This window comes from Sarcophilus harrisii, chromosome 3, assembly GCF_902635505.1.
Source record: "Sarcophilus harrisii chromosome 3, mSarHar1.11, whole genome shotgun sequence".
Classification (NCBI taxonomy): domain Eukaryota; kingdom Metazoa; phylum Chordata; class Mammalia; order Dasyuromorphia; family Dasyuridae; genus Sarcophilus; species Sarcophilus harrisii.
The window spans coordinates 85,607,666-85,627,479 of record NC_045428.1 but is presented as its reverse complement, the minus strand read 5'-3'; positions in this window follow the sequence as shown (position 1 = coordinate 85,627,479).

Below are 19,814 nucleotides of genomic sequence, written 5' to 3'. Positions count from 1 at the left end.
GTAATGGAGCAAGTATTGGTCTTAGAATCAGGAGAAATGGGCATAAATCACAGTTCTTTAATTCTTACTACTTGTGTGACTTGATAAATCCCAACTGTTTGAACCTCAGTTTTCCTCATCTATAAAATGAGCATACTAGTACACTTACCAACAACTTCTCAGGGTGCTTGCAAGGAATACACTTATAACCTTTAAAGCTCTCATAAAAATAGAAATTCATCTCTTTTTCAATAGTCAAATCACACTGTTGAGTTTGTAGCCCAAAATGCCTACATCTTTTGCATGTGAATAATTGTTTAGCTGAGTAAGTATCTTCTTATTGTGTACTTGTGAAGTTGATTTTTTTCAAGTAGGTAGGACTTCACAGTTTGATTTGATCCATCATTCTAGTCTGTTTTTAAATCCTAAGTCTGTTATCCAATTTATTCTCAATCCTTTCAAGCTGCATGTCACCTGCAAATTAGATAAACTTTTTGGTGCCCTTTTACTTTCCTCTCACTTATCTTGGATTTTCAGTTTTCTTCTTGGCCATTTTCATTCTGTTCTTCAGGGAATCCATATTGAAGCTATTGTTAATTGAGTTTTAATGAATACTTTTGAAAATATGCCAGTTTGAGTTGGATGTTGTCAGGGTCATTAAAAACAAGCAGTACATTTCTTTCCTGCCTTTGAGAAATGCTTTTCCCCCATATTATATTATTTTCATCTCCCCCAAAGCATTCTCACATTTTATTTCATTTTAGGTTAGGCTTTGCCTTAGAAATTTGCAAGTGGGTTGGAGAAAATGTAGAGCATGCTAATACATTTTCAAATGTTTTATTCATACCTTTCTGTCTTTCTTATATTAGAACATTTCCACTTTAAATATCCATTATCTACTTTTACCAAAACATTAGATTTCTAAACATGTGATAAGAGAATAGTTGGGCAATAAAGGCAGGGACATTTTGTAGGACACTGGGACAGTCAAGTTCCACACTTAAAAGCTGAGTGAGGGAGCTAGGCACCCAGCTGCCTCTTCGTCCATCAGTCAATAAACAAGCACAATAAATAAGTCAATAGAGCCAAGCATAGTGATAAGGACTGGAATACACATAAGAAAAAGAAAGATAGTCCCTAATCTCAATGCTGATAATTTAATGGGGAAGGTGATATATCAAAGAAAGCTGAAAAGTTGGGGGACAGAGTACACTGCATTGGGGATTGTGGAGATCAAGTCCAAGGAGTAAAGCTTGTGGAAAAAAAAAATGAGAAAGCAGAAATAATTCTACCAATCTAGTATCATGAATATGATGACATTTTCAGTGATAACAAAATAGAAGGATTATACTTCCTCCACTCATTTCCCAGTGCATTCACCAAGCTAAGGACAGTGCAATCCCTTTGGTCTTGGACACCTCTACCCTCTCAAACTGCATTTTTAGCCTGATCAAATTTGAGAAGGAAACATTCCAGGAATTTTCAATAGCCTTTGGGAACCTATTCAATAGGAACAAAATCCATTAATTTTTTCCCAAGCCATTTGCTGTCATTTCATTGCTCAGATATCCTGAGAATCAATTCCTCAATATCCTCAAAATGGCACTGCCTCCAGCAGAGCTTCCTCTCGGTAAGCTTAGAAAATTTATCTTTGTTTTCTTTAATACCAATTCTACTTCCTCATATGGTACATTTGGGGCTGTGATGTTAGAGTCCAAACATGATGGTTATACTGTAATTGCTGGGGGAAATAGCTTGTTATAAATATTTTGTGATGGATCTTGACATGCTTTTCTAATTTTAGTATGTTTTTGTTTTCCTCATTCTGGTTTTATTCTTAAATGCTCTGGGGTGATTTGGCTTAACTGAGTCTTTTGCCAACTTTTCTGTAAACTTATTCTGCTTCTACTACTTTGGTTTCTAACTTTCTTTTGAGATGACACTGTTGATAAGTAGTAGGCAGCTAGGATGAGCTGTGGCTATCAAACTGGGTCTGGTATCACAAAGACTTGAGTTCAGATTTGCCTCCTCCCCATATATTGAGTATTAAACACATCCCTTAACCTCTGTCTACCTCAATTTCTGGGGATAGCATGTATCACCCAGGATTAGTAATAATAATAACATCTACTTCCTAGGATTGTTGTGAGGTTCAAATAAGATTTTTACAAAGTGTTTTGCAAACCTTAAAACACTATATAAATATTAGCTATTATAATAATTTTCCACCTTCCTCTTGGATATTATTTTACATATGAGTTTATAATTTTAAATACTTGGCTACCATTCCCTTTCCACTTGGCAAGGATATTAAGTGTTAGCTTGCTGAGGTGATTTGGAGATAATGCAAGTAAATATTAAAGTAATATTACAAATATCAGTTATTATTAACCCCCCTTTGGGGGGTTATATCATTCTGGCAGTTGATTTATACTGACTACATTTCCCTTGTAAACACAGTCATAATTTGTCAATGTCTTTTTAAAAAGTAATTGTCCATTGTTTCAGCATTAACAGTTTATTTTAGTAGTTTAGTCTGAAGATGACTTAATTGCATACTATATTTTTTCTCACATTTATTCTTTTATGTAACTCGGTATTAATTTTGATCTTTGATCTAAAAAACTTGTGGTATGACTGTATACAGACTGCTGAATTGTAATTGACTCCCACAGTAGTATCAATATTCTTCATATTTGTTAAGTTATGGGCTTTCATTTTCTTGTGTGTTGAGTTATTTGATGCTTTGCCCTACACCGTGCTTCCCAAAACTCTTATCGAAGCCAGTATTCACGAAATATTGGTATAGTCTATGAGCTTTTGATCTCTTTTATTCCTTAATCCTTAGCTGTATTGTTCAATTTTTTGTCCACCCTTTTTGCCCGCTTTTGAATTGAAATAGCCAATTCTGAGTGTCTGGGATGATGGTGATGGCCAGTCAAGAAAAGTCTATCTTATTATAAATATTGTTGACCCCAATATATTTGGATTGGAAAATTTGGGTTTCAGGCCTCTGACATGCCTCCTCTCATCCTTTTTTCATTCCCTATGGCTTGAAGAACTATAGTGATAGATAAGGATAACCTATATATCCAAACAATCAATCCAACTCCTTGGTAATTCCTCTATATGTGACTTGATTAACACTCCTTAACCTCCACTTTAACTCTCTTCATTTGTTATAACATCTTTATTCTGATTTTTTGATTTTCAGACATTGCCTCTGAAAACTTCCCATCCCTAGAATAATGTCTCCCAACCCAAACCATCCTGTAAACTAGTAAAATATCTATAATCTTATAAAATGTATGTATGATGCTTTCTTTCTACTTTTTTATTCATTACTTAACATTCATTTTTTTTTAAATTTTGAGTTTCAAATTCTTTTCCTCTTTTCCACAGAGAAGGGAAACAATATGTTATCAATTATACATGATATCATGCAAAACATATTTTCATAATAGTTGTAGAAACACCTTCTTTCAATCAAATAATCAACTAGTATTTAAGACAATTCTTGCCATTTGCATTCTACTAATGAGAGTGCAATAGTTATCTGGGATATAGTTTAGCAGTTACAGTGATTGTGAATAGATCTCTAGTAAATTATAACATCATTTCTAGTAGCAATGGTAATATTGATTTGATTATTGTTTCCTCAACAAGGGACAGAAACAAGGGGAGTTTGTAGATGATAGACATAACATATGGTAGTAGAGCAGATAACAAGATGTTCACATTGATTAGGCCCTAGTGCCCTAAAGGATCATTGGATGAAATATAGTCTGGTTACCATCTAGATAGGGAATTGATCAATAATTCAATAAGCACTTGATAATCAATTATAAATTTATTTAATGTATTAATCTTTTCCTATTCTGTGCTAGGCACTGAGGATACAAAGATAAAAATGAACACAGTCCTTGTCCCCAAGAGGTTAACATTTGATTAGGAGAGACAATGTGTGTGTGTGTATAAGTATATATATATATATATATATATATATATATATATATATATACAACATACATTCATACACATGCAAAAACATGCAAAAGACATATGTGTATAATATATATATATACATACAAAAATATGCTAACAATAAAATATAAGGTAATTTATGAAGGAAGGACACCAGCATTTGAAAGAACATGAACAACTTTATATAGGAGGTCAGTCTAGAAGGAATCAAGAGATACTATGGGACAGATGTGAGTAGTATATTAATGGTCACAAAAGTTTATAGATGGCAGATGGAAAGCTGTATGTGAAGAATAGCAAGAAGATTAATTTGGTTTAAGTGTAGAGTACAGGAAGAAGACTAATGTACAATAAAGCTGAAGAGATAGGCTAGGTGAGGGCTTTAAGAGTCCAACAGAGGAATTTATGTTTATCTTAGAGGAAATATAGAATCAATAGAATTGATTATATATAAGGAGTAGCATAGATAGAATAAGTATTAAGAAAAATCACTTCAACAGTTCTGTGGAAGATGGATTGAGGCTGAGGGACTAATTAGGAGACCATTGTAATAATCCAGGAGGGAATTGAATTTACAGAGGTGACTGAATAGTGAGGAAGGAAAAGATGCAAGAGATGTCACTGATTGGATATATATACTTAGAGTAAGAAGTGGAAGACAATGCTAAGGTTGCAAATATGGGAGAATGAAAGGAAGGAGGCATTCTTAAGGAGTTCAGAAGAAGAATGAGATTTATGGGCAAAATAATGTTTTCTTTTAGATGTGTTGAATTAGAGATATCTCTAAGACTTCTAGTTTGAAATATTCAGAAGATGGTGATATGAGGCTGAAGCTTTTGAAAATCTAGAAATGCTCATATGCATTCAGGAATCATAAGCATAGATTTGATAAATAGACCCATAGGAGCTTATGAGGTCATTATATGAGAGACTGTACAGAAAAGAGAAAAGAGAAGAAAACCCCACATAGAGAATTGTGGCAAACCCACAGTTGGGGGGTATTATATGGATTATGAGTTAGCAAAAAAAAGATTGAAAACTAGTAATTGGACATGTAGGAAGAGAGCCAAGAGAGAGTAGCATCTTGAAAATCCAGAGAAAAAGTATTCAAGAGGAATGATTTGTCAACAGTATCAAATGCTGCAAAGATGCCAAAAGAATGAGAAATGAGAAAAATCCACTAGTTATGAGAATTAAAAAATCACTGTTAATCATGAGGTTGTAATAAATTACAAAGGGTTGAGAAGGGAATGGGAGGCAAGGAAATGGAGGCAACTTTTTCCAGATATAAACAGCTTTTCCTAGAAACCTAATTGAGGAAGTAAAGAGAGATATAGGCAATAGCTTAAAGTCTAGTTAAGCTATGTTGAGGTATATAGGGTGTTCAATGAGTACTAGGGCCTCTGATGTGAGAGCTTGTGAATTCTTTTCAATACTACTCATTCATCTTTGGGAATACCTGGAATCTAACTCTCACTTGAAGCTTTAAAAACCAGAGTATAAGCAATGGCCATAGTCTATCTTGGTAGATAGGCTAAATCAGGTTAAGGGTAACAGACAATTCTCAAACCCTTTCATAAATTAGGGGGGTGTCTACCCTAAGCATGGAAAGACTTCCTCTGGCAGAATGGGTGGATGTTCCAACAGTCAAGATGGTCGATGAAGCAGGTTCTGTGGAATGCTTCGAGCTTAGTCAGACACAGAAGACACCAAGGTCAACCACTGCATCCCAGTCCTAACTTCTGAATTGCCACTGGACTATGATGACTTTGGAAGAGAGAGTAAGGCTGATGTCTTTGTGCAACTGTGCCTCCTTAAATCCAATTCATGCACAAGTCAAGATATTACCCTGTGATGTCAATTGGACCTCTTCAAAAGGAAAGACAAACAACCAAGGGGATAGGAGAATATTTGTAGTCAGCAGGAAAAGAATCATTAGGATGGAGAGATTGAAGATGGGAGAAAAAGTGATTTCAAATGAATTGAAATATTCTGGAGAACATGGGAGAAGATGAAATCAAGAGGACTTGTACAAAGATTATCCATGTTGAGAAAAAGGTCATCTTAATACTAGAAACTGGATTAGGGAATAAACAGAAAGAGATAATGTCAAGGGATTTTGAGATGAAGAAAGAGAAAGAACAATTAAGCAAATGAAACAAAGAGAAAGAGATGAATGACCTCAATTTTTTTCAATAAAATAAAAGTGAGGCTCTTCAGTTGACAGGGTATGAGAAAGGAGAAATGGGAAAAGTATGGAGATAAGAAAAAGTTTAGAATAGCCCCAGGGAGGGGAGGATGAATGGGACAGAATAATTATTGGGGAAGGAAAAAAAGGGTCTTTATTCAGTAAGGGTACAGTTGGAGTAAGATAACAAATATTGTCTAAGACCTAGTCAGGTTTATTTCCAAAGTAATCTAGGGTTGGAATTTGAAAAGGCATGAACAGGTTTAAGATAAGAAAGCCAAAAGATTCAGAGGAGAGTAGATAGTGAGGAACTGAACTGGCTTAGTATAGAACTGAGATTTAAAGGGTAGAAGGGTAGAAGACAGAGAAGGCCCTGAGAGGGGAAGGAGCTGGTGATTGAAGGATAGGTTTAGGAATGAACATTTCTAATGATAGAAGGTTATAAACAGAGAGTAATGTCAGAGTTTGAGGTTTGGGTTTTTTTTTTCCCCTAAATTAATCATAAAGTGTGTGACCATCCTGGCTAAGGTAGACTGGAGGAGTGGGACCAGGAATTTCAGAAAAATAAGGAACTTATTTGCGTGCACACAGACATGATTGTATAAGTGCCCTAATAGAAGATCACAGTCAAGGACATCAAGTCAAGTGCAAAACTTCTTTTTTTAATTTCCCAATAATATTTTATTTTTCCAAATACATGTAAAAATAGTTTTCAACATTCATTTTTCTAAAACTTTGTATTCCAAATTTTCCTCCCTCCCCGAGACAGCAAGCAATCTGATAGATTAAATATGTGCAATTCTTTTTTTTTTCTTTTTTAAAAAAAATTTTTTATTATAGCTTTTTATTTACAAGATATATGCATGGGTAATTTTTCAGCACTGACAATTGCAAAACCTTTTGTTCCAGTTTTTCCCTTCCTTCCCTCCACTTCTTCCCCCAGATGGCAGGTAGAACAATACATGTTAAATATGTTAAAGTATATGTTAAATACAATATATGTATACATGTCCATACAGTTATCTTACTACACAAGAAGAGTCAGACTTTGAAATAGTGTACAATTAACCTGTGAAGGAAATAAAAAATGAAGGTGGACAAAAATAGACAGATTGGGAATTCTATGTAATGGTTCACACTCATTTCCCAGAGTTCTTTCGCTGGGCATAGCTGGTTCAGTTCATTACTGCTTCACTGAACTGATTTGGTTCATCTCATTGCTGAGGATGGCCAGGTCCATCAGAATTAGTCATCAAAGAGTATTGTTGTTGAAGTATATAATGATCTCCTGGTCCTGCTCATGTCACTCAGCATCAGTTCATGTAAGTCTCTCCAGGCCTTTCTGAAATCATCCTGTTGGTCATTTCTTACTGAACAATAATATTCCATAATATTCATACACCACAATTTATTCAGCCATTCTCCAACTGATGGGCATCCATTCAGTTTCCAGTTTCTAGCCACTACAAAGAGGGCTGCCACAAACATTCTTGCACATACAGGTCCCTTTCCCTTCTTTAGTATCTCTTTGGGATATAAGCCCAGTAGTAACACTGCTGGATCAAAGGGAATGCACAATTTGATAACTTTTTGGGCATAGTTCCAAATCCCTCTCCAGAATGGTGGGATGTATTCACAATTCCACCAACAATGCATTAGTGTCCCAGTTTTCCCACATCCCCTCCAACATTGCGCATTATTTTTGCCTGTCATTCTAATCAATCTGACAGGTGTGTAGTGGTATCTCAGAGTTGTCTTAATTTGCATTTCTCTGATTAATAATGACTTGGAGCATCTTTTCATATGGCTAGAAATCATTTCAATTTCTTTGTCTGAGAATTGTCTGTTCATATCCTTTGACCATTTATCAATTGGAAAATGGCTTGATATAAATGGAGAATTGACTATATATTTTGGAAATGAGGCCTTTATCAGAACCTTTGACTATAAAAATGTTTTCCCAATTTATTGCTTCCCTTCTAATCTTGTTTGCAATAGTTTTGTTTGTACAAAGGCACAATGCTGATAATACTGATAATAAAATTGAACTTATTTTAATTATATGAAATCCAACCGCAAATCTATTTGAGGTTCTTATTATATGCCAAGCTCTGTGCTGGGTACTGGGAATTCAGTGACATAAGTGAAGCGATTGCTGCTTTAAGGGGGTTTGTATTCTAGGTGGAAGTGTGGATAATAAGATATATTCTCAGTTCTGCAAAATAAGTACAAAGTTATTTGAGGGTAGGGAGGAGCACAATATCTAACAACAGGGAATGGTCTCTTAAAAGAGATAACATTTGAGCTGAATCTTGAATGGAGAACAAGATTCCAAGAGGTAGAGGTAAAGAGCAACAACATTTCAGGCATGGAGGACAGCTATACGAAAGAATGAGAGCATAGGTGAATATTATGGATAATGAAGAGTATGTAGGTCATTGTGGATGGAATGTAGAAAGTCTCAGGTATTGTAATATTTAATCAGCTTTGAAAGATAGAATGGAAGCCTAACATACTAAGTCATTTAACTTCCAAGTGTCATTACATTTAAAAATCACTTTTATTCCACAAGTGAACATGTGGATCTTTGTATGGGCAATCTATGGAATTATTTGAATGAACAAATTAACCTGCACCTCTCATTGCTATGAGCTAATTTTCTTATTAACTTTCTCTCTGGGTTAAAAAATGCAGTGTAGGATATACATTTATCAAATATTACTAAAATTACATAAATTCTTTCTCTAGATAATTCATCTTTACTCTACTCTGAACTGGGCCAGAATCTCCTTTCTCTTTTAGGTGAGCAACCCATTTTAATTACATACTTGTAGGTTGGGACAAGAATTGTTGTAAATGGCCATGTATTTTAATAGCCATTTCAAAAAGTAAAGTTATAGTAAGTGGTGATTAGACATGTCTGGTTTAGTGTCTTTCTCCCACATATTCTTCTTCACTGGTCAGAAAGTGAATTGGAAGAATGTGATCATTCAAATAAAGAGTGGATGGAGTGAGGGGTAACTTGCCAAGGAAGAGGCTTAGGTAGTAGATTCTGATAGTCTCATCCACTCAGCTCTATTATTTCAGTCTGATATTTTGTACGTTATAGAGAACTCTTGCTATCTGGTCTGAACATATCTCTTCTCAGGGGATTATCATTGTCTTGTAGCTCCTGATCTCATTTCCAATGTACTCCTTCCTGAGCATGGCAGGAGTAGCATGATCTTGGACGTGTCCATACCTCCCCCTACTTCTGCATTACAAGGCTTCACTTACATCACAAAGCTTCTCCTACAAAACAATTCTTTTCAAGGTTAACTTTTGACCTTGAATTCCCAAACTTGGGAAACTGAGTAATAATACATTCCTATATGTAGAGACCCACTAAGTTTCCATGACAACCTTCCTGAGGGAGAGATTATATACTAAAAAATAAAGGTGAATTCCTTGTCACAATCTATAATAATTAGCATCAGTAATTTTAAATGAAATTGATATTTTTTAGTTCAGTCTTAAGCGACATTTATAAAGGATACTGAAATAGCAAAACTTCTTTTCTTTTCTTTCAATCTAAAATCAAATCAAGAATTATACAGAATTTTTCTCCCTAGTTTTGAACTATACTTTGATAAAGTACTTATGTTAGAAAAGTTAGGTGGAATGGAAGAAAGTGATAAATGCTAGATCCGGGAACAAACAACAGCTGCCAGCCGAGGTTCATTATGCTGGAGCACAGAGGATGGTCTGAGAAAGCCCATTGAATGTTTATGAGGAAGTTAGGTAAGAGAGGCTGAAGTGCAGAAGCATTCTGGGAAGCATAAATGGCTTATGAATTAAAGAAATGGGTTTTTGGCTCTGCTCCCAGTTTGGAATCCTTGGTCTTGATCTTATAGAAGATTGTTCTATATATTGTTCCATCATCATGAACGAACATGAACTTAGTTCTTGGAAACAGCTCTTGATTTCAAGTCTCTAACGTGCCTCTACCCATTACTTTTTATTCCACCATGGCACAAAAATCTATGGGTGTAAAGGCATGGTAGTAGATTCTGTTCTTGGTCTCCTATATTTCTGAATGGGGAAGCATTTTACTGCTTCCAATTTTTTTTCACTAGTAAAGATAATTCTACTCCTTCATTCCCCAGCTTTAATCATTGGCTCTGAAAGTTGTCACCACTTGACTTTGTTTCCCTTTTGATTCTATCTCCAAGGACCCTTTTTTCCCTTCATTGGTATAACATGAAATGATCCATTGGTACCTTCTCTGTTAACTCTTGTTTGCTGGTGTTGGTTGACCCAATAGCCAAAGAACTATCTCCTGAACAAAGAAAGTCCTTTAGCTTTATAAAAATCATAGAATGTCAGAGTTGGATAGGAATTCAGGGTTATTTAAAACTTTCTTGCAAAGGAATTCCCTTGACAGCATCCCCCAACAAAGGGCCATTCATCGTCTTCTTGAAGATGGAAAAGTCTCAGGTCATCAACCTGGGTGGAAATTACAAAACTCCTGAGGCAGCTCCTTCTACTTTTATAGAATTCTGATGATTAGAAGGTTTGTTGCTGTTGTTTTTTATAGATCTCTCCTGAGTTTTGCTTCTCTACAACTTTCACCTATTATTCCAAGTTTTTCATTTTGAAACCAAGTAGAATAATTGTAAAACTCTTTTTACCTGACATCTCTTTAAAGAGTTAGACACTTTAATAGTCTTGATCTGTATCATACCAATCTCAAGGAGACCCTAATGGGTAACCAGTACTATCATAATGTAATGATACTAATTACTGTTATTAGTAATAATGGTAGCCATCACTATCCATATTCCACCCAAGTTTTCTCTTGTCTAGGTTAAGCATCCAAGGTTCCTTCAATCAATCTTCAGATGTAATGGTTTTGGATTCCTTTATCATTTTAGTTAGCATCCTAGCACTCAAGTTTGGTCTTCCTAAAAAAGTGGCATTTAGGAGTAAATAAATTACCTTAGACAAGGTCTGACAAGGACAAAGTACATATACTGGGGCTATATTTTCCTTCATTATGAACCTTCTGCCTCTGTAGGCTACCATGTCACAATAATGATTCATACTGAGCTTGCAATTATAACCTCCAGATCTTGTTCACACGAGCTAGTAATGCTTCACTTCTTACCTAGCCTTAATTATTGATTGAGTGTTGCCTCAGTCAAACTGAGAGAGACTTTAGTTTAAAAAGTCCAAAGTCTCCCACTGCATCCAATCTCTATCTTGCCACTGGACCTAGATAGCTCCAGAGGGTAAAGCAGGTGACTTTGCACAGCCCTTCCTCATCTAAATCCAACTCACTTGCATGCCACAGCATCAACTTCCTGATGTTACAATATTTTATTTATTAGAAAAATTATTCTCTTTGAGAATGTGTTTTTGTATAATTAGACACTTAATAAATATATACTGACTAACATTCCTCTTCTTAAATTCAACTTACTTTTCTAGCCTCTCAAGATTGTCTTGTCTCCTAATTCCTTTAGCCAACATTTTAGCTTCAAATTGTGTACAAATTCCAAGCAGGGTTGAGACACTGAGAGTCAGCTGTTCAGTGGTGTGCTTGGTAGGAATATGAATTTAGAACTTACACCATACCAAGAAAACCCACAGCAAGAATTTTTAAGTATATACTATTGAATATCCCTTTCAGGGCCATGTCACAGGGAGGATGCTAATCTTCATTTTAGAAGACATGATTCTTTAGGAGATCATTGTACATGGCAACCACAAGATTATATGATGATCAATTCTGATGGACATGGCTCTCTTCAACAATGAATTGATTCAAATCACTTCCAATTGTTCAATAATGAAGAGAGTCATCTACACCCAAAGAGAGGACTGTGGGAACTGAGTATGGACCACAACATGGCATTTTCACTCTTTCTGTTGTTGTTTGCTTGTATTTTGTTTCCTTCTTCAGTTTTTTCATTCTTGATTCATTTTTTTTGTGTAGCAAGATAACTGTATAAATATGTATATATTGTGTTCAAAATATATTTTAACATATTTAAAATGTATTGTATTACCTGCCATCTAGGGGAGGGAGTGGGGAAAGGAGGGAGAAATTTGGAACACAAGATTTTGTAAGGGTCAGTGTTGAAAAATTATCCATGAATATGTTTTGTAAATAAAAAGCATTAATAAAAAAGAAGATATGGTTCTCTATTGATTTGTGCTTTGGAGTCTCAGAAGATGGAATTACATAACTGATATTTTCATGACTTAATTGTGGGAACAGCTACCTCTTAGCTATGATATTATCTCAGAAGAGCTCAGAATCAAACAAGCAAAAAACATCATTATCCTGCATTTCTGATCAGGAAACCTCCAATCAGGGATAAGAAAAAAATTAGAAAATATAACAGTAGCTAGAAAAGAGCCACCCCCATTCAAAATAGCTGAAAGATTAGATAATTTATCAATCTAGAAAATAGCCTTAAAAATAGTCAGGACCCTCTAAAGGTGATTTATTGCAACTAATCATTGCTTATAGAAGAGGTGGACTGTGAGGTAAGGAAGCATTGTCCAAGAAGGACCTACTCACCAATTTATTAGATAAATGGGGATTTCCGTATGTTTCATATAGAAAGGATCCTGGACAAATTAATAATAATAAGGAATCCCATATTGGTATCTTCTCGAGGTTGGGGTGGCTAGCCAATAGTCTTTTGTCCATCTCATGGATGGTTACATGAGAAAAGAAAGGAAAGGAAAGGGGACTGAATTCAGAGACTTTTCTGTTGATATCCCAACTGTAGAAATTCAAAGAGATTTCAGGTAACTTAAAGAGCCTGACCTATTAGGGACTGAACACAGCACTGGTTATCCTGGGCCATTTCTGTGAATTAGAATTGGAACTGTAGACCAGAGGGCTTAAGTATACCAATCTATTCACAGAACTTGTAGAAACCATGGATGCACAAGGGAACAGAGACAGTAACAAGAGATATCTGAATATACTATGTCTCTTTCTCTACTTCTAGGGTTCACTTAGCTACCACCTCCTGTGGGAAACTTTTCCTAATTTCTATAATAGCTTATGCTCTCTTCCTGGTCAAATAACAGCATGCTATGCTTCTGTCTCCCAAATAGGCTATAGACTTTTGGCTGATGGATCTCTGGGCAGGTATTTAACAAGGATTATGTGAAGGGAAGTCTTTTATATGAAGACAGACCAATTGAATTAGAAAATACATTTCCCATTTTATCTCAGGCTCCCCCAGCAGGCTCTGAGGACTGGAGCTTTGCCTTTTCATGGGCTGCTGCATTTGTGGTAAGGGGATTATGCTCATAGCAAGGAAATGGGGGAAGAAGGAATAGGATGTAGAAATAAATGGAAGAATGAAGAGAAATTCTTAGGGCTAAACAGATATGGAGGTGATAATGTGCTAGATGACCACCAACTGCCAGCTTTCTATGAGGGATTGAGTTAGCCAAGTTGTCTTATCCTGTGGTAAATGGACGCAGATCCACAGTAATGATCACCCGGTGCTCAAGGTTACCAGCTATAGGACGATCCATCCTAGTTTTCAGGTAATATCTTCCTCACTGAATGAGACTAGAAAAAAAATAGGAATATATTTATTTGGAGAATGGTATCTGAGCATATTTCTAATTTTAAAAAATATTTTATCCTTTTAAATTAGATGATTTTGATAATTGTTTGTTGTTTGCCTATTTTTCTATTGTTAGAGAAATAACTGATTATCTAAACTTTAACTGTCTTTATAATTTGCTAGTTTCCTAGTAAGGGGTGAGTACACATAGGTTCCCTTCACCAGAAAATACCCTCCCATAAATATGAAGCAGTGAGTCTATGAGTTGTTAATCCTGGTTGGCCCAAGAGTAATACTCCCCATTTTAGAGTTGTTTGGAGAAAACAAATTCAGAAATCTTAGAGTGTCTCATAAATATGAATTATTATTATTTATCTTTAGTTAGCTTACAGCAAAGCAAGAAAGTAAATTAGTTTATGAGGGAAAAAAATCTGATTTTCACAAATATGGCAGAAGGCATTTGTCTGAATTTCTCTACTTTGCAACTATTGTGAGAACTGGGCTAGCTTTTCCCCATCAACCAAACAAAAAGATAAGGAAAGTGAGGGGTTGAACTCATCCCATGGTTTTCCTAACACTGGACTGTTCTTGGTCTTAAGTTACTTGGCTGACCAGATTTAGCCTGAATTGAAAAACAATTCCCAGAAGCTTGATGGTGCATTGTGCTATGCTGGGATCTAGAAATGTGAGAGCCAACAAGAGGATGACTCTAGCCTCCCACATAAACAAACAGAAAAGGATAAAGGTCAGCTGGTTACAGAACAGTGAGCCTAAACAAGAAGGAAGAGGGCTTGCAAAGCTTCCTGCCTCATGCTGTCAGAACCAATCTAAGGCCTGATGACTTGGTGCCCCTGAAGTTTGCTGAGTATTCCAACTGTGTTCTTGGATAGTTTCTATAATTTTCAGTTTCTTAATCTTAGAAACTAAAGATCTAAAACAGAGAGTTAAATCCTTCTGGAAGAGTAAGCATTTCTTCAAGAAGCCTTAGCCAAATTTCTGGAAATAGCTTGGAAACCTGCATGTTCCATGAATATTTCTTTTTGCAGCACTATAAAAAAATAAGCTTAACTTTTTTTTTTTTTTTTAGAAAAAAGGATGTCTTATATTTCACTTGGTTCCACCAAAGGATTTTGTTTTTCTCTTTTCCTTTTTTCCTATAAGTGGAGAAGGAGGATGGGAGGAAAAGAGAAAAAGGTTGGGAGAGAGAGGAAAAAAATTCTTAATTGAAAAAAATAAAATGTTATTAAAATATTTCATTGTTCCTATTCTTGCAACAATTATGATGAGTCTAAAAGTGATAGTCCATGGAATCCTACTTTCTGGTCTCTAGTGGAACCTGACTATTTCGTATCCAGGATCCTCAAGGCTCCTGAAAGTCAGGCAGGTTATTATTAGCATTAGGAATCTATCGGGATTTAAAGCAAAATCAACTCTGTACTCTTTAACAAAGAGAGAGGAGGGGAGGAAGACAGAAAAAGACAGATACACAGAGAGAAGAGAGATAGAAATAGAGTCAGAGATAGAGACAGAGAGAGAAGAGAGATAGAGAGAGAGATGGGAATGGAAAGAGCAGAGGAGAGGGGGGCAGGGACGAGGGAAAAGAAGGGGAGGGAGAGAGAGGGAGTGTGAGACAGAGATGGAGAGATAGAAACAGAGTCAGAAAGAGAGAGATGGGAATGGAAAGAGCAGAGGAGAAAGAAGGAGAAGAGAGAGAGGGAGGGAGAGTGAGACACAGAGAGATAGAAATGGAGAGACAGAGGACAGAAAGACAGAGAGAGACAGACAAAAACAGAGGCAGAGACAGACAGAGATGGAGAGAGATATAGGGAGAGAGAGAGAGAGAGAGAGAGAGAGAGAGAGAGAGAGAGAGTTGAATAAATAGATGAACTGAATATATGTCTGAATGTATAATATAGACATGTATTATACACAGATTATCCTCAAAATCTTAGTGCAGTTAAAACTTAAATTGATCTATCCTTCTATTGTTTGTCTTTCTTCCTCTAGCTATAATAGCTAGCATTTATATAGTGTCTTAAAGTTTGCAAATTGCTTTACAAATAACATCTCATTTTATCTTTGCAATAGGTTTGGGTGCTATTCTCATTTTACACATGAGGAAACCGAGATAGCTGGGATCAAATGATTTTCACAGCATTATGTAACTAGAAAATACCTGAGGACAGATTTTCACTCTGATTCCAGGTCTAGCGTCTTATTCATTAAATCACCACCTAGTTATCTAATATATATATATATATATATATATATATATATATATATATATATATAATATATTATGTGATAATCAATTCCGATGGACTTGGCTCTTTTCAGCAATGAGATGATTCAGGCCAATTCCAAAAGATTTGTGATGGAGAGAGCCATCTGCATCCAGAGAAAGAACTATGAAATGTGGATCAAAGCATAGTAGTTTTACTTTTTTATTGTTTTTTTCTTTCTCATGTTCCCCCTCCTTTAATCTTATTTTTCTTGTACAGCATGAGGAATATGGAAATATGTTTTAAAGAATTGCACATGTTTAACCTGTTTTGGTTTGCTTGCCTTCTAGGAGTGGGAGGAGGGGAGGGAGAAAATTTTGGAACACAAGATTTCACAGAGGTGAATGTTGAAAACTATTTGGAAAAATAAAAAAAATTATTTGAGAAAAGCTTTCTAGAGTGGGTTTTTCTTGGTCATTACCTTTCATACTGAACTTTGATCTATAGGGCTCATGATGTCATCAGGGTTTAGCCTCCAACTGAACTCAGATAATCAGTAACATCTCAGGCAGTTAAGGATCAGCAAATCCTCAGACTGGAGAGCTGACTTAAGATTCTAGATTTCCCTTGAATATCAAATAACAAGTAACTTTGTCTACTAAAAATAAGAATTGCCTTTGATTTAAACGGGTGACTCAAATGGTCGATTTCCCATGTTTGTCTGGGATAATGGTATGCACAAGAGTGCTGGTTTCTTCATTTATGTGAAAGTGGGGTTTATTGTAACCATCTGGGCAGAGACGTCTTAGGTTGGTTCTGTTCAAAATGTGCCTGGGAATTCAGATTCCCTATCCTTATCATCTGAAACCTCACACTGGGAAATTACCCCCAAGATATTAGCCCCAAGATAGTGCAGCATAAAGAACACTGGACTTGGAATCAGACAGTCATGAGATGATAGGATTTGGAGCTGGAATGATTCTTAGAAATCATCTAGGCTAATCTGATTTTGCAGGTGAAGAAACTAAAAACCTTACAGATAGAAAATGAGGGAGTAGTGATTATAAATTAGATCCTCTAGCAGAGTGCTCTTCTAACCCTACGCAGTGGTTCTCAAACTTTTGTTTTCAGCATCTTTATCTTATTAAAAATTATTGAGGATCTCTCCAAAGCATTTTTGTTTATCTGGATTATATTTATAGACATTTACCATATTGGAAATAAAAACTATTTTTGAATTTGTAGACCTTCTAAAAGGGTTTCAGAGATCCCCAGGATTCTTTAGAGCATACTTTGAGAATCATTGCCCTACAGTATTTCTCCTCCCCCATATAGATTATATATTAGTATATATAATATATGATATATATTAGTATATATATATATATATATATATATTAGTAGATATCTACTATTTGAGGGGCATTTATTTAGGCAAGTTATCTTTCTGTCCAGGTTCTCAGTTTCCATAGCTGTAAAATAAAGCTAAACAGAGATGTAAGAATTTTTTTCACCCAGGGCAAAAATAATAAGGAGGAAGAGATTGTGAGGTAGTGAAAAACTTTAGCCTTGGTAACTCAGAGCATAACATGAGAAGGAAACAGCAACAGAAAAGACAGTCTACCTATGTGCATATGAATATAATTTTCTTCTGAAATCTCACATGGGATGGGGTAGTTGCTAACAGAGAAGAAGGATCATTCCCTTCTCCAGCTTCTGCTGTCTACAACTTTGTTTTCTGGGTCTCACTTCTGCAGAATCCTCACCCTGCCCCTTTAGAGCATGTGCTGGCTGATAATGTTGAGGAGAGTGAAGGGTCAGCTGAGAGAAAATGTTTTTCCAGGAAACCTAGCCCTGGATATCAGAGTCTGAGATAAAGTCCCACCTGCCTCTCCTAGGTGATGGCTTTTCTGCTAACTAACTTGGGGGATTATTACAAGAGTTAGTCAATTATTGTGTGTGAAAAAGTTTTTCCAGCTAGCCCTTTGTTGTAAATTAGCTAGAGTTTTGCTTGGCTTTAAGGAGTTGCCCAAATTAAAAATACCATTAAGGTCTCTTGGTCTCTCGGTCTGACTAACCAATTCAATTGAAGCAGAATGACTTTTCTACAAAATTTCTTTTCCTTTTTCTTATTTCCATCTTTCTCTTCCCCAAGATGTGATTTATGATACAAGTAAATAAACAATGACAAAATATGATAGGTAGCTCCTTTGAGAATACACTGGAAGGATATGTCAAAGTAGTTTTTTTAGGTTATATACATGAGATTGGTTGGGATCTCTTAACTGAATAGCCCAGACAATTTAATTAGCACAATTAGATTTTTAAAAAGTTTATCTGTCCTAATTGACCTGTTAGAATTAATGGATTGATTGACTTGCAATGGATAGCTGATTCTGCATGTACGTATAGCCCTTCTCCCTTTTAGCCTATTACCTAATTAACTAAATTTTTTATACTCATAGATGATATTTTAGTGAAACACAGTGAAAATACTAATCCCCAAACCATACTTATACTCGCCTTCTAGCCTAGTGCTTCATAAACTTTTTCCACTCAAGACCCCTTTTCACATGAGAAATTTTTATGTGACTCTAGGTATATAGGCATATAAAATAGGTATACAAATCAAACAGTTATATGATCCTATATGCAACCCACAGTTTAAGAAGCTTTGTGGAAGTCTGATGAAGTCAATGAACTTCTCTGAAAGAAATGTTTTTAAATACACAAATTTTAAAAATATTAAAAACAAATAAACAAGGTTAAGAACTCTTATTCTGGCTTATTCTTTATTCTTTTACAATGGGGCCATTTTTTGTCTTTCTACTATGATCTGTTCCTCCTATGGTGATACTTCTCCAACTTCCTAGGCTTTTGGAGTATAATTATGGCTTATTCTTCTAGTCCTTTTTTTTTTTTTTTTTTGCTTGTTTTTGCTTATTTGTTTGATTTTTACTAATGAGTCAAATAAGAATTTATTGAGTTCCTATTATATGTCAGGCATTTTGCTAGCACTGGGGATCAAAGAAGGCAAATCTCACAGATTAATGAGGGAGACAACAGGCAAACAACCATGAACAAGCAAGTTATATAGAGAATTAATAAGAAATAACTGAAAGAAAAGACATTAGAATTAAGGGATTGGGAAAGGCTTCCTGTAGAAGGAAGTAAGGTTACAGTCTTAAGAGTCAGGGAAGCTAGGAGATGGAGTTGAGAAGGCAGAGTGTTCCAAGCATGGGGAAGAGCCAGTGAAAATGCCCTTAGTTAATCGATGAAATGTCTTGTTCACAGAACAGGATGGAGGTTAGTGTCATTGGATCAAGGAGAACATGGTGGAAAGGAACAGGGGACGTGAAGAGATGGGGAAGCTAGGTCAGTCAACTAGAATATATTGATTAAGCTACTACTTAATATAATTAACCCTATTAAGTGCCAGGAACTGTGCGAAATGCTGGATTTATTTATCTATATACAGAAAACAAACAAAATTCCCGCTCTCAAAGCACTCACAGGCTGAATTTTTTTACCCTACCCAAGTGAACCCCAATGTCATCTGCCTTGGGATTTGACTGGTCCACAAGAGGATCCCCTCCGTGGTGATTGTGTATGTTCTATTTCTCCCAAAGCCCTTTATTTTTCCCTTTTTCCTCTTAGCTTCTTAGAACTCCTAACAGATCTCTGAGATTCCCCACTGCACGGGGCCCCTTAGGGGCCTCTGCTGAGCTGTACACTCTCTGAAGGTGACTATTGATGTGTAATAGCTTTCAAGGCCTTCACCCCTTCAGCTCACACCGGGCCAGGCTATTAAACCCTTACCGCTGTCACCATCCCATTAAAATATCCACGTTGAATCCTTGC